Source organism: Protopterus annectens, chromosome 2.part1, assembly GCF_019279795.1.
Source record: "Protopterus annectens isolate FY-2018-M chromosome 2.part1, PAN1.0, whole genome shotgun sequence".
Classification (NCBI taxonomy): domain Eukaryota; kingdom Metazoa; phylum Chordata; order Ceratodontiformes; family Protopteridae; genus Protopterus; species Protopterus annectens.
In genome coordinates this window covers 905,670,763-905,687,859 of record NC_056729.1, presented here as the reverse complement: position 1 = coordinate 905,687,859, position 17,097 = coordinate 905,670,763, and the positions used below count along the sequence as shown (strand labels likewise).

Sequence of the window (17,097 nt, the reverse complement as noted above, 5' to 3'; positions counted from 1 at the left end):
CCAGAGTGCACCCATCTGATGAAGCACCACACAGACATATGGCTTCAGTGGCTTATCAAACAAGCCCCTCATAGCATGCATGAGCATGAAAATAGAATAAAAATAAACACAGTCTAAGCTAACTAGCAAAGGAGCAATATAAACACAATGAAAAATAAAATAAAACAACTTCTCATAAAAAAACAGTTCAAGAAAACAAAAACAACAGTTTATTTACATAAGAGTATTGTTTTATTTTTAATGCACAGTAATAGCATACACACCCGATACCTAATCTGAAATAGTCTAGGAAGCCTTTATGGAGGAAGTCTAGGAGGCCAGCATGGAGGAAGGCTTAGGGTGGAAGATGCAAATAACCTGAATTTCTGGGACTTGTTTACTATTCTCGGTGCTATACAGACTTGTCTCCACATGTCTAGTGATATGTCTGTGTCTTCACCGCTTGCCATTTCCTTATTAGTTTCTCTCCTGTTATTATTTTATTATTCCACTCTTTAGCAGTGCTTTATAAAATCTGCTAGTTATTCTCACACTGAGCCTTAGAGTTGCTAAGGTCTTGAAAAGAGCAGATGTTATGATGGTTACCTTAAGCAGGCATTGCTAACATGCTCACAAACCCCAGTTGTAGGTCTAGCCTGGTTATCTTCCTCCTCAGCATAATGCAGTCTAAAATATGTGTTCTGTCTTGGTAGTTACAAGATAAGGCTGTGTGGTCTAACTAGTCTTTTCAGTATAGTGAACAGGTGAAATATTGAAACACAGTACATTAGGGGATTTTAGGACATCCTGTAGTGTCTGATTTCACAACTCAAATCTGTAAGAAGGCATTGTGTTAGAGATAATTGATTGGTGTAGTATAGGTTTTATATTGCAAGGACTGAGACAGCATGTGGTATTCTAGAGAATACATTAAGTCCAATAAAATACCAGAATTAGTAAGATCATTAATAGAAGCAAGAAAAATAGGCCATTAATAACATGCTAATAAGCAAACTTTATAAATCACTGCTAATGACTGAAATAATAATAGGAAATAAACAAATAAGGACATGACAAGAAGTAAAGACTGTGGACGTTATCAGAAGAAATGTGCAGACAAATCTGTAAAGCCTCAAGCAACCAAATCCTAGAAATTCTGAATATTTGCATGTAAGGGTAAAAAAATGACTCTGGCCGTAAGTCAAATGTGCCAGACAGGTGGACAAGAAAAGTTGGGGGTCTGGAAATAAATTTTCTGGAAGATTGATAAATTACAAACATTCCATAGAAAGATATGATAACTTATTGAAAAAATAGTTGTATATGAATGGAAATGTTAAAAAATATTTTTCTGCTGGAACAGGATGGGTCAGCTGAGGAAGAATGGGAATGGAATGGCTATTATAACATTGCTAGTAATAACAGCTAAAAAAACTATAACAAGGAAGTGGAAAACAGTACAAAAAACAGCAATAGAAGAGGATACAAGATTAATAAATGACATATGAGAAATGGATTTGAAATCAGACGGAAAACAGATAAGCAAGAAATATGAAAGAAATTCAAAGCACTGGAAAGTGAGAAGAATGATGAAGGGGTTAAAAGGGGGAAATAATTGCGCACTATATTGATAGTCAGCAGAAGAAGAATTTGTCATATATCAAAAGATGTGTAACCCTTGGTGGTGGCTTGGAGTCTCTGTATAAAAATAAGATATACTATGAAGACACAGTAATGTTACGATGCTATATGAAAAATTAAGGGTCAACTACCAAGAAGTAGTAAAGTGTGCACCATATGTGAGGATTGCACTATTGGTGAATGATACAGTAAAGAAATTAATCAGTTTTGTATAGTGTGAAAAAAATGATAAAGTGACATTGTTCTTTTGCAGTGCTGGTAACCTCAGCAAATGTTTCCCTAAAACAAGACAAATTTTCTAGCAACATCTATGTAAACTGCTCTTTCTCAGACCTCCCTCCATCATAAAGTTCAGACCTGGCAGACACTATTGCTAGCATGCCATCCCTGCAAGACTAGTCTATGCAATACTATTCAAAATCATATAGTTTTGTATTAACCCTCTATCTATTAACCAGGATACCAAAGTATCTGCTCACAATTCTTCCTGCTCTGCTTTACTAACAGCAGGTATAACATTATGATCCTCTATCAAACAAATCTCTACTGTCACTTGTACTGCATCTTTGTAACTACACAGTGATTACTCTGTAGTAAACTAAACTATGCATCATATCTATTACTTAACTTTATAATGCGTTTGCTTACCTAACTCTCGGTAGTTACATGGTTCTACTGTAGGACAGAGCCATTGTTACAGAGGTATTACCCAATTAAAATAAATAAATAAATTAATGACCTAAGTAATTTTCAGCCTGGTGTATCACTACAACACATGCAACACTTTTCAACATACTGTGGTAAAGCATTATGCACTTCAGTAAGCTAAATGTGAAGCAGTAAAGTCAGACAGTCTTGTGGCTCAGGTCCTGCTGAGACTTGCCTCCGTCTTGATGAGAAGCAGAAACCACACTCATTTAAACCTGCGTGCAAACATACACAGCCTTCTGGCACTCCAGTTTCCTGCTGATAATAAAAAAATTGACAAAAGCAATAGCCCAAAAGAAAATGTCTGTGTACAGCTTCCAGCTGTTAATAAAACTTACAAAACCTCTAGTTCTGGAGAAACACTTAAGTATGCCACTCAGAACACTACCATCATGGCAGTTTTCTCTCATAAGCTATTTTGCAGTAAATGCTGTGTGCATTTTTTGTGCACTTTACTAACATTCTTTGCCAGAGACTTGCCACATGCTGTCAATCAGTAAATAAGTAAATATTTTTCCTTCATTTTTTTCAGCTCAGTGTGGTGCACAGCTTACTATATTATCCAAACAAATGCCAAGCCCTGATATGATCCAATATTATTTATTTATATGTATTTATTATTTATTGATATTTGTTTACTGGGGTAGTGCAGTGATCAACACTGACCATTTCAAACTCAGCTCAGTTGAAATACAAAACATTTCACAAACAAAAAATACAGAAATGTAAGCAATTACAGATTAGTTCTAACTAATTAGCACATAAAAAAATGTGTGCATATACATTAGTTTCTAAAGTGAGTCAATTTTCAATTAATCTTGACAAAGGGCAAGAACCTCTAGAAGGAGCTAGGTTAGGTTACATGTCCTGTGTTGAAGCAGGAGCATTTGGCTTGGATGAAGAAGTGTTTTTTTGACTTGCACTGTCAATTTGGAATAAGTGTTGATTTCCTTAATGTCGACGGGGAAAGCGTGCCAAAGAGTAGATGCCTGAGTTGGGACATGTGATTAGTGTCTCACAATATTACAGTATCACATGTAGCATAGTACTCACACTATCACAGTATCACATGTAGCACAGTACTCACACTATCACAGTAACACATGTGGCACAATACTCACACTATCACAGTATGACATGTGGCACAGTATCACAGTCAGATGTGGCACAGTACTCCCATTATCATAGTATCGCATGTGGCACAGTACTCACATTATCACTGTATCACATGTAGCACAATACTCACATTATCTCAGTATCACATTTATCACAGAACACACATTAGCACAGTATCACATGTAGCATAGTACTCACACTATCACAGTATCACATGTAGCACAGTACTCACACTATCACAGTATCACATGTAGCACAGTACTCACATTATCACAGTATCACATGTAGCACAGTACTCACGTTATCACATTATCAGAGTATCACATCTAGCACAGTGCTTAGATTAGTGCACACATTATAAAACAAAGAGAGGTGTATGATCCCAAGTTAAAATGCTACTCACCATAACTAAATTTCACAATAGGGAGGATAATCTGCTTTATTAGAACTTTGTTGCAAAATCTGGAACTTCCTCCCTCCCCCATAAAACAAATTAAAAAAAAAGCCGCTTTTAAATTAAATCTAAAAGAATATCTAAAACTATCATGACTCTGCCATTTTTCATCCCAAGTAATTATTTATACATGTTATGAATCCCAACCTACACACTCTAATATGTCCATGCTTTTATTCAATTCTTACATTTTATTATAATTATGATTAGTTCTGTGTCATATCTACCTAGCTACCATAAATGAAAACCTGTGGTAACCATTTGAAATGTCAGGACCTACTAGACAGAGTCCCACAACATGGAGACTGAATGGCCATAAAGTGAACTTACATATACTAAGTCAGAGATGGTCATTTCTTGAAATATTTCCTTTTCTCCAAGATATGGCAATCTCACAGTTGGTATATACACACACACACACACACACACACACACACACACACACACACACACACACACACACACACATATATATATATATATATATATATATATATATATATATATATATATATATATGTTCATAGATTCATAGGTAGGTACTAGGCTATCAGCCCAAGGGCTTAAGTAAACCTAGCCAACAAGGTTCCCTGGCCTACACCACCCAAGAAAGTTATTTTCCTGTGCCCCTGTCGACCAGAACCACAGAAGTGATCCCCGGGGTGTATTTCCTATTTCCCATCCACTCATCGGAATTTTTCTTGAAGAGTGCTGAGGAACTTTGCTTGACATAGATGGGTAGCTTGTTCCAGAGTATGGGAAGTCTCTGGGACAGGAATCTATCCCTCCAGCACGTCCTGTTTATTGTGGTGACAAGGTTTGGCTCCCTAGAGTATGTAGCTTGGAGGGATTGAGATTTCTTTAGGTGTAGCATGTCCAACAGCTCTGAGTTTGACATTGCTTTATATGTTAGGCAGAGATCACCTTGGAGTAGGCAATATGCTATGGAGTAAAGCTGCAGTTTTTTGAGACGGTCAGAGTAAGGCACCTGTTTGAGGCCAGTAATCCTCTTTGTGAGGTACTTCTGTGGCCTTTTCAGCTGCTGCAGTTGTCTTGTGAGGTACATTCCTAAAGGGACATTGTACTCTATAATGGGTCTAATGAGTGTTGAATAGAGGGGAACAATATCCTCTTTTTTCCTGGATAAGAAACCTTTCATGATGAGATGTGCCATGTAGAAGGATTTCCTGACTACTGTGGTGATGTGATTATCAAAGGAGAGACTACTGTCCACCTGGGTCCCAAGGTCTCTTATCACACATTCGGCGTTAAGTAGACTGCCGCCTATGTGGTAATTCATGGGTACCAAGTTTTTACCAAAGGGGATGACAATGCACATTTTGGCATTGAGCTTGAGACCATGGCTCTGACACCAGGCATCTGTCTTAGTAAGGCCCTTCTGTAGGATGTCCACATCATTTGGGGACTCGACTATGGCTCCTAGTTTGCAGTCATCTGTGAACTTCATTAGCCAAAGGCCTTCTGTGTTAGCTTGTAATTCAGAGAAGTAGATTCCAAACAAGAGAGGTCCCAGGACTGAACCCTGTGGTACTCCAGTTGTCACTGGTTTGAAGTCAGATTTGGAGTCTGCAACTTTTACAGTGTGGGTTCTGTCAGTGAGCCAGTTGGCAACCCATCTTGTGATGTAGGGATTTATACCTAGTTTAGTGAGTTTAGCTATAAATTGAACGCCTTGGCGAGGTCAAGATAGGCTGTGTGAACCACCTTACCCTCGTCTACGGCTTTGGTGACTGAATCAAAGAAGTCAATCAGGTTCAGGAGGCAAGATCTGCCTTTCACAAACCCGAACTGGGTTGGGTCCAGAGTTTGGAGGTTACCAATGTCTTTGTTTATGAGTTCCATGATGATACGTTCCATGGCCTTACAGACCAGGCTTGTCATGCTAATAGGGTGACAGTTCCTAGGATCAGTGGTGGCTCCCCTTTTGTGGAGTGAGATAACTGTTGCGCTGCACCATTCAGTGGGCACAAAGCCTGACGTGAGACTATGATTGAACATGGTGCTTAGGTGGGGAGCCAGTTAGTTCTGAAGTTCATGTAAAATGCAGCCTGAGATGTTGTCCGGTCCCACGGATGCTGAGTTTTTGGCTTTAGAGAGTGCATCTTTTATCTGTGTAGTTGTGATTACAGTGACTCTGCATTGTTCCTGTATAGATATAGGCCCTTTAGGGGGAGAGAATGGGGTAAAGTTAGCACTGAACTTATCTGCCAGGATGTTGGCAATATCAGTTGGTTCTGTAATTTTCATGCCATTGTGCTGTAACTCAGAGCAGATCTGGGTGTTGCCATTGAGATTCTTGACATAGCTATAGAATGCTTTGTGGTTGTCCCTAGAATCAGTGGTGATGTTGTTTTTGTAGCTAGCTTTGGAGGATCTTATAAGGGATTTCAGCTTTTTACTGAGGCTGACCAGGGAGCTCCTCCACTCATGGGATTTTACTCTCTTTTTCAACAGTTTCTTCCTTCTGTTGTAGAGTTTGTTTATGGCAGGGGACCACCAGGTTGGTTTCCTTTTTTTGGAGGATAGTGTCTTGGTTCTGTTTGGGATAGCACGATCCATTCACTCATGTAAGTGCTTATAGAGTGCATTTGTGTAAGATTCAGCAGTCATAACTGTATTGTCCATCTACATGGGTGTCATGAAGTTCGCCACTTCTGTCTTAAGAAGCATGAAGTTGGCTTTGGAGAAATGTTTGGGGGTGGGATGTGGATATCTAGGGTGATTGGTTGGATCTGACCAATGAGGAGTTGACTTTAGGTGTGGAACACCAGTCATTCATACTGGTAATGACTAGGTCTAGGATATTGTTGCCCCTGGTGGGGGAGTGGATAAGTTGATCCAGGGCATTGGAATTTATGAATTCCAGAAAGCGTTGAGTGAACGAGGTGGCACATGAGTAGTTTTGCCTTATATATATATATATATATATATATATATATATATATATATATATATATATATATATATATATATATATATATATATATATATATATATATATATATATATATATATATATATATATATATATATATATATATATATATATATATATATATATATATATATATATATATATATATATATATATATATATATATATATATATACACATATATATATATATATATATATATATATATATATATATATATATATATATATATATATATACACATATGCTCAGTGGGTGTTGGGTGTTGGGGGATTGCCCCCCCCATATCAGGGGGTGCAGGGGTGATTGCCCCTGAACCTGCAAAAACGAAGTTTAAAAGAGAAGAGAAGAGCAGAGTGATCTTCTAGACTGTTTCTTTTCCTGGATTTTCTGGCTTTTTTTTTGGATCATCAGCACTCAGCATTTCAAATGCCACCATTTCAATAGGGAGCCCAACCTATTGTACATACTTCAATAAATATACTCTTCTTCATATTTGCTAAATTTTGTGCCATGAATTATTATTTTTTTATTTTGGGTATTCTATTGTATTGTGGTGGTTTTCTGTCTGGGCCTCCTCTGAAAAGAGCTCTCATGTCCACTTACTAAATGTAAAATAAACAAATAAAATAAATACAGATGTCAAATAATTTTTTGCCACAATACAGTGCAAAAGTTAATCATCACAGGTTGTTTTATACACACACATATATATATATATATATATATATATATATATATATATATATATATATATATGTGCATGTATATAAAGAATATCTGCTGCTAACACGATTCAGTCAAAATTTCTCCTCATTAACATTGTGAGAGTGGGCTCATGACAGGATAATGTATTTAATCAGGCATTCATGGAGTCCCTCAGTGTTTTTACACCTAGGTGAGGGTACCGTATGTTCAAAACCTTGTTCTCTGTACTATGACAACTGTATGTGAGACATACATTGAGGAATGTAATTTGCTGAAACAAATGTTTCTCAAGAGAGGTTACCCAAGTTCATTAATAGACCAAATTGCTAATGAAGTGAACAGTAAGAGAAGGTCTGGGCATTTTGCCCCTATTTTAAACATGAAAAACACTAATGTAGTACAAAAATTAGAACATGTCTGTTTAACAACTACAGGATTCAACACTATTAATAATAATAACAGCAAAACTACAATATGTGTATCAGCTACACCAAAGTCCTACAAGAATAGTTTTTTAACAACATTTAATAGGGAAGCAAATTACATAAAGAATATTTTGACTAAAAACTGGGAGTTTATTAGGAATGACAAAGTTACGAGGGACATTTTAGGAGAAGCTCCCATTTGTGTATACAAGAAAGGACATTGTTTAAAAAACATATTAGAGACACAGAAAGGTGAGCAGTATAAAGGGTTTATGCACAGATGTGGTCGGTGTAAATTTTGTAACAACATTATTGAAACAGACAAAGGTGTGGAGATTAACGGAACAAATATCTGGGTTAAAGGCAAATTTACATGTTCTACAGAGAGGGTAATTTATTGTGCTATTTCTGTTTCCTGCCCACGCTTACGGCAAGACTGAAAGAAAATTTAAAACCAGAATTAGTGAACATCTTAGACACATACGAGATGGCTGGGAAGGTAATGCCTTAGCGAGACATATTACAGGGTTTCCACAACATGAATTTAAGTTCATTGTATTGGATTGTGTGTACCTAGAATTCGTGGGGGGGCATGGCCCTACCTATTAGAAAAATTGGAACTCGCATGGCAGTTGAGACTGAATTCCATGTACTGGCCAGGACTGAATGACAACCTGTCTATTAGTAGCCTTTTAAAATTAAAAGCCCTTATAAGACATTGAACTTGCAGTAATAGGGTATGTGAAGGTAATAGTGTAGTGGTTATTACACTTGCTTCATATGTAGAAGGTTCTGGGTTCAATTCCTAGTGTAAGCTGTTCATTTACCTTTCATTATTTTTACTGTTTTACAATTTTATTTGTTTATCTTTTATTAGCACATTTGCTGGGGTAATAGAATGCTATATTTAATTATATTATATTAAATGGATTGGTTTTATTATATTGTTTAAATTTTTTAAAATATCCATGATATATAATATATTTTTCAACTTGAATACTGCTGCTATCTGACTTTGTTTTAGGACATACTGTTGATTTATACTTTTTAAGTCTGTTTCAGGATATGATGTCATCCTTACAGGGTTTAAAACAAACTGGGCTGTTTTAAAATTTGCATCTGATGAAGTCTCTGTAATTTTGGAATATTGAGACAAAAGCACTTATATATTTTATTATTTATTAAATAAAAAACGTGCTTGGTGGTTTTAAGAAGTGGTCTGCCTCCTCTACACTCATTTTTGTGGATTTATTCGTGTAATAAGAGAAAAGAATAACAACTAGTAGCTTTTGGGGGACACAGAGTAGAATCCTTTCCTAAACTGAGAAAGACAGGAAGGGCTACTTAATATGTTGCAAGACAATCTTCTCCTGCTACACTTGCACAACTATGCTATTTAAGGATTTCATGCAGTAGATCCTAATGAAAATACATTCTTAAGATTTACGGCTACTTTTCATTACATTTGAAAGCGCAGGAACTCTGCTAAACAGAACACTTGGCTGAGAGGACTGAAGTACAGAGAACTTCTGCTACAAAGTTAAACTAACACACAAATGCAAACAGTGACGGTGAAAAAGAATAGTCTGCACCCTTGTAGTATGTGCATATCTTTGCCTATTGCTATTAGTCTTTCTCATCCAGTTGTAACTTTCAAATTTTGTCCCAGTGCATTTTTTAAAAGCACCAACATTGTTTATCAGTGGGAGTGGGTTCCATGTACCCATCGCTATTTTCCATGATTTTTTATGAACATTTTAGTACCTAGGCACCCTTTCCTGCTCCATTCCAGCCCCAAGTTATATGATTTCATCAGAGAACAGCTCTTCTTCCTCTTACTTCTGTCTAGTTGTGCAATATTTGTGTGCTAATGATATCTGAAATGTTAATAATAATATTTCTGTCTCTTCATCGAAGTTGGCAAAATCTGTGTGACTTCTCTCCCTCTTTGTGCAACTTTTTACTCATCACCTTCACTACTGCTTCATCAATGCAATTAGCCAACCCAACTCTGTTTATAACAGCAATGTAACCTCTAGCACTAAGAATAAACTTGAATGATGCTTCCTTTTACATTAGGCAGTTTACCATCTCTTTTGTTTTGTCAGAGATGTTGGGAGGGTGGCCAAGGGTTGGGAGGGTGGCCTAATGGTTAAGGTGTTTGCCTTACAAATACAAGGTGCAGGGTTTGAGTCTCACAAGATTTGACTGCAAACTGGGTGCCATAATTGACTCTCCAGCCAACGCAAGCATCCTCCAAAAGGGCCTCATAGAAACAGACAACTGGTGCCAGAGCCATGGCCTCAAGCTAAACGCCAAAAAGTGTATAGTCATCCCTTTGGCAAAAACAGTGTTTACAAATTACCACATAGGTGGTAATCCATTAAGCACAGAAGAAGTAATTAGGACCTGGGGACCCAAGTTGATAGCAATCTCTCATTTGACAACCACGTGGCCAAAGTGGTTAGAAAAACATTTTATATAGCCCACCTAATCATGAAGGGATTCACATCTAGATCAGGGAGGTCATCATGCCTCTTTATTCATCCCTCATCAGGCCCATAATTGAGTACAATGCCCCTTTGGGATGTACCTTACCAGACACCTGCAGCAACTGGAAAGACCCCAAAAGTACCTCACCAAGAGGATCAAAGGGCTCAAACAGATGCCATATGCTGCCCGGTTAAAGAAACTCCAGCTCTACTCAGTGGCATACCACCTGCTCAGAGGCGATCTGTGCCTGACGATAAAGCCATGTCCAACCCGAATTAATGGACATGCTGCACCTCAGAAAATCCAAATCCCATCGAGCTACACGCCTAGAGACTTGAACCTCAGCACTGAAATAAATAGGACATGCTGGAGGGACAGATTCATAACCCAGAGGCTCCTCACTCTGGAATAAAAATCCCAGTCCAGGTTAGGGCAGAGTCTCTCATTGACTCTCTTCAAGAGGAATCTTGATGAGTGGATGGGAGATCATAGGTTTACCCCGGGTATCACTTCTGTGTCACTGTTAGACAGAGGCACAGTATACTAACCTCGAAAAAGGGCATAGCAAAATTAATTTAAAATGGGTGGCGAAAGCCAAACACACTCTGGCTAGGCTTATAAATGCCCTAGGGCAGATAGCCTAGTATGAACCTATGAACCTATGAACAAGGGATAATTGGCTAGCTTAAAATGGCTCGCAAGGGCAGTTAGCCTAGTACTAATCTATGAACCTATAAGATGTGTCTCTAAGCATATACCATCCCATTAGCCCTCCTTACAGATGTGGCATATTGCTGGTAGGTCCTTAAGTAATTCAACATGATTGCTCAAATAATAACATTTCCCCAGAGATCATTCTTGTCCTGTTGTCATGTTTTTCAGTGGCACATCCAACAGTCACATAGAAATTGGAACTAATTAATAACCCCGCATTCACATTTCAATGAAAAAAGTGAAGAAAAAAACATTAGACTTCACTGCCAGCTCACACACAATACAAGTCACAGCAAATTAGCAAACTGTAATAAATAAATAAATAAATATATATATATATATATATATATATATATATATATATACATACACACACACACACACAAACGTGCAAGCACGCACACGCATACACTTTTTTCTGTTTCTTCTTTGTGAACCTCATCCTGCTAGTATAGTGTTTTTTTGAAGAGGGATTCATGGGTCTCATTTCCTGAACTGCTCCTAAGATTTAATAACTATAATGGGTCTATTACCAGACTGAATAGGTCTACTACTGGATTTAATAGGTGTACTACTGGGTTTAACAGGTCTACTATAAGGGTTCATATGGTGGTATTTTGCTTGCTGCCAATTTCTCTAACTGGCAGGTGTATTAACTCCCACTAGCCTGATCCCAGTTAAACACACAGCCCACCCAACACCCAACTACTTAAACTGCATCACTCTAAGAGAGGCCTAACTCTATCCCTTAAACTCCCATCAAGCCCCTAACTCTAACCATAACTCTCCATTCCCATACTCTACAGTCCCTGGTCATTTTTTAAGTGTAAAACTCCACTCCCTAACTGTAATGCTCCCCATCCCTAAACTTACACCCCACTCTCAATCACTGCCTAAATACATTGTCTACACGCCAAACCCCCCCCCCCACTCCCTTCTCATGGCTGCTGACCTTACCTGCTCGCAGTCAGCTACTGTGTTCAGGCGTGATGCAGAAGTTCTACTCTCTCTGCATAACTGCCACACCTCGGACAAACATATATTCATGGCCGACTGCAAGCAGTCTGTCATGTGACCTACAAAATGTCCAAGTCCCTGGCCACAATATAATGGTTTTCAAGCAACTGGAACTTGAGTACTTGTAGCAGATCCAAATTTAATGGAAGCTGACCCTATCAATCAACCCATTACAAATTAATTCATAATCTCCAATCATTCAGTGTTTTAGTTTTGTGAATTTATGCTCACAATCTCTCGGGGAACTTGAAGTACCAAAGGTATGTGTAAAATGGGTTTTATACAATGAGGCACTTTAAATTATAGCACTCATTCAAAAAAACTTGCATCTCTGTTTATATTTATTAATTGTAGTTCTGCATGTTTGCTTTAATATTCTGCATTTATATCTACTATTATTCTTATATCTACTATTATTCTGTTTTTATGTAGGCACACAAAAAATTATAATGAAACTACAGTAGCAGTTACTCATTTAATTCCTGAATTTCTGATAATTAAAATGATGTTTCATTATTATAATGATCACTTACTAGTGACCTTTTTCAATCAATCATAATAATTCTTGCAACTTCTGCTAATTAAAATGAAATTTCATTATTTTATTGATCACATACTAGTGGCCTTTTTCATACTGAGTGCTTAGGTGCAGACTATATGCATACACCTTTTTGTTTACCATAGTCTGAACAATAAATACATGAGATTTTTATAGATTTGAGACTGAATTCCATGTACACCAGCCAGGACTGAATGACAACCTCATCTATTAGTAGGCCTTTTAAAATTAAAAGCCCTTATAAGACATTGAACTTGCAGTAATAGGGTATGTGAAGGTAATAGTGTAGTGGTTATTACACTTGCTTCATATATGTAAGAAGGTTCTGGGTTCAATTCCTAGTGTAAGCTCATTCATTTACCTTTCATTATTTTACTGTTTTACAATTTTTATTTGTTTATCTTTTATTATAGCACATTGCTGGGGTAATAGAATGCTATATTAATTATATTATATTAAATGGATTGGTTTTATTATATTAATTTAAAGATTTTTTAAAATATCCATGATATATAATATATTTTTTCAACGAATACTGCTGCTATCTGAAGGCTTTGTTTTAGGACATACTGTTGATTTATACTTTTTTAAGTCTGTTTCAGGATATGATGTCATCCTTACAGGGTTTAAAAACAAACTGGAGCTGTTTAAATTTGCCTCTGATGAAGTCTCTCACAGTAATTTTTGGAATATTGAGACAAAAGCACTTATATATTTTATTATTTATTAAATAAAAACCGTGCTTGGTGGTTTAGAGAGAGTGGTCTGCCCTCCTCTACACACTCATTTTGTGGATTTATTCGTGTACCAATAAGAGAAAAGAATAACCTTCTAAGTAGCTTTTGGGGGACACAGAGTAGAATCCTTTCCTAAACTGAGAAAGACAGGAAGGGCTACCGCAATATGTTGCAAGACAATCTATCTCCTGCTACACTTGCACAACTATGCTATACTGTTAAGGATTTCATGCAGTAGATCCTAATGAAAATACATTCTTAAGATTCTGGCTACTTTTCATTACATTTGAAAGCGCGGGAACTCTGCTAAACAGAACACTTGGCTGTAGGAAGGACTGAAGTACAGAGAACTTCTGCTACAAAAGTTAAACTAACACACAAATGCAAACAGTGACGATTGAAAAAGAATAGTCTGCACCCCCTTGTAGTATGTGCATATCTTTGCCCCTCTTGCTATTAGTCTTTTCTCATCCAGTTGTAACTTTCAAATTTTTGTCCCAGTGCATTTTTAAAAGCACCAACATTGTTTATCAGTGGAATTGGTGGGTTCCATGTACCCATAAGCTATTTTTCCATGATTTTTATGAACATTTGAGTACCTAGGCACCCTTTCCTGCTCCATTCCAGCCCCAAAGTTATATGATTTCATCAGAGAACAGCTCTTCTTCCTCTTACTTCTGTCTAGTTGTGCAATATTTGTGTGCTAATGATATCTGAAGATGTTGTACATAATATTTCTGTCTCTTCATTCGAAGTTGGCCAAAATCTGTGTGACTTCTCTCCCTCTTTGTGCAACTTTTACTCATCACCTTCACTACTGCTTCATCAATGCAATTAGCCAACCAACTCTGTTTATAACAGCAATGTAACCTCTAGCACTAAGAATAAACTTGAATGATGCTTCCTTTTACATTAGGCAGTTTACCATCTCTTTGTTTTGTCAGAGATGTTGGGAGGGTGGCCAAGGAGGTTGGGAGGGTGGCTAATGGTTAAGGTGTTTGCCTTACAAATACAAGGTGCAGGGGTTTGAGTCTCACAAGATTTGACTGCAAACTGGGTGCCATAATTGACTTCTCCAGCCAAGCGCAAGCATCCTCCAAAAAGGGCCTCATAGAAACAGACAACTGGTGCCAGAGCCGCTGGCCTCAAGCTAAACAGCCAAAAAGTGTATAGTCATCCCTTTGGCAAAACAAAGTGCCTACAAATTACCACATAGGTGGTAATCCGGCGTGAAGTACAGAAGAAGTAATTAGGACCTGGGGACCCAAGTTGATAGCAATCTCTCATTTGACAACCACGTGGCCAAAGTGGTTAGAAATAACATTTATATAGCCCACCTAATCATGAAGGATTCACATCTAGATCAGGAGGTCATCATGCCTCTTTATTCATCCCTCATCAGGCCCATAATTGAGTACAATGCCCTTTGGGATGTACCTTACCAGACACCTGCAGCAACTGGAAAGACCCCAAAAGTACCTCACCAAAGAGGATCAAAGGGCTCAAACAGATGCCATATGCTGCCCGGTTAAAGAAACTCTAGCTCTACTCAGTGGCATACCACCTGCTCAGAGGCGATCTGTGCCTGACCGGTATAAAGCCATGTCCAACCGGAATTAATGGACATGACCTCAGAAAATCCAAATCCCATCGAGCTACACGCTCTAGAGACTTGAACCTCAGCACTGAAGCTAAATAGGACATGCTGGAGGGACAGATTCATAACCCAGAGGCTCCCTTCACTCTGGAATAAAATCCCAGTCCAGGTTAGGCAGAGAGTCTCTCATTGACTCTCGCTTCAAGAGGAATCTTGATGAGTGGATGGGAGATCATAGGTTTACCCGGGTATCACTTCTGTGTCACTTTTTCTGTTAGACAGAGGCACAGTATACTAACTCTCGAAAAGGGCATAGCAAAATTAATTTAAAATGGGTGGCAAAGCCAAACACACTCTGGCTAGGCTTATAAATGCCCTCTAGGGCAGATAGCCTAAATGTGAACCTATGAACCTATGAACAAGGGATAATTGGCTAGCTTAAAATGGCTCGCAAGGGCAGTTAGCCTGAGTACTAATCTATGAACCTATAAAAGTGTGTCTCTAAGCATATACCATCCCATTAGCCCTCCTTACAGATGTGGCATATTGCTGGTAGGTCCTTAAGTAATTCAACATGATTGCTCAAATAATAACATTTCCCCAGAGATCATTCTTGTCCTGTTGTCATGTTTTCAGTGGCACATCCAACAGTCACATAGGTGGAAATTAAGAACTAATTAATAACCCGCATTCACATTTCAATGAAAAAAAGTGAAGAAAAAAACATTAGACTTCACTGCCAGCTCACACACAATACAAGTCACAGCAAAATTAGCAAACTCAATAAATAAATAAATAAACTATATATATATATATATATATATATATATATATATACATATACACACACACACACACAAACGTGCAAGCACGCACAACGCACAATACATTTTTCTGTTTCTTCTTTGTGAACCTCATCCTGCTAGTATAGTGTTTTTTTAGCAGAAGAGGTTCATGGGTCTCATTTCCTGAACTGCTCTAAGATTTAATAACTATAATGGGTCTATTACCAGACTGAATAGGTCTACTACTGGATTTAATAGGTGTACTACTGGGTTTTAACAGGTCTACTATAAGGAGTTCATATGGTGGTATTTTGCTTGCTGCCAATTTCTCTAACTGGCAGGTGTGTATTAACTCCACTAGCTGATCCCAGTTAAAACACACAGCCCACCCAACACCCAACTACTTAAACTGCATCCCACTCTAAGAGGCCTAACTCTGTCATAAACTCCCATCAAGCCCCTAACTCTAACCATAACACTCCATTCCCATACTCTACAGTCCCTGGTCATTTTTAACTGTAAACTCCACTCCTAACTGTAATGCTCCCCATCCCTAAACTTACACCCAATCACTCTCCAATCACTGCCCTAAATACATTGTCTACAAGTACGCCAAACCCCCACTCCCTTCTCATGGCTGCTGACCTTACCTGCTTTCGCAGTCCAGCTACTGTGTTCAGGTAAAGCGTGATGCAGAAGTTCTACTCTCTGCATAACTGCCACCTCGGACAAACATATATATTCATGGCCGACTGCAAGCAATCTGTCATGTGACCTACAAAATGTCCAAGTCCCTGGCCACAATATAATGGTTTTCAAGCAACTGGAACTTGAGTACTTGTAGCAGATCCAGATTTAATGGAAGCTGACCCTATCAATCAACCCATTACAAATTAATTCATAATCTCCAATCATTCATAGTGTTTTAGTTTTGTGAATTTATGCTTACAATCTCTCGAGAACTTGAAGTACCAAAGGTATGTGTAAAATGGGTTTTATACAATGAGGCACTTTAAATTATAGCACTCATTCAAAAAAACTTGCATCTCTGTTTATATTTATTAATTGTAGTTCTGCATGTTTGCTTTAATATTCTGCATTTATACCTACTATTATTCTTACATCTACTATTATTCTGTTTTTATGTAGGCACACAAAAAATTATAATGAAACTACAGTAGCAGTCATTCATTTAATTCCTGGAATTT

The 17,097-nt window shown here is 37.7% G+C and overlaps 1 protein-coding gene across 9 annotated transcripts in view; it reads right to left on the bottom strand.

Moving 5' to 3' along the window:
- The window catches only part of TENM3 (teneurin transmembrane protein 3), a 3,803,041-nt gene that overhangs the window by 2,019,224 nt on the left and 1,766,720 nt on the right, over nucleotides 1–17,097 (bottom strand). The gene's annotated exons all lie outside the window — the stretch shown is intronic.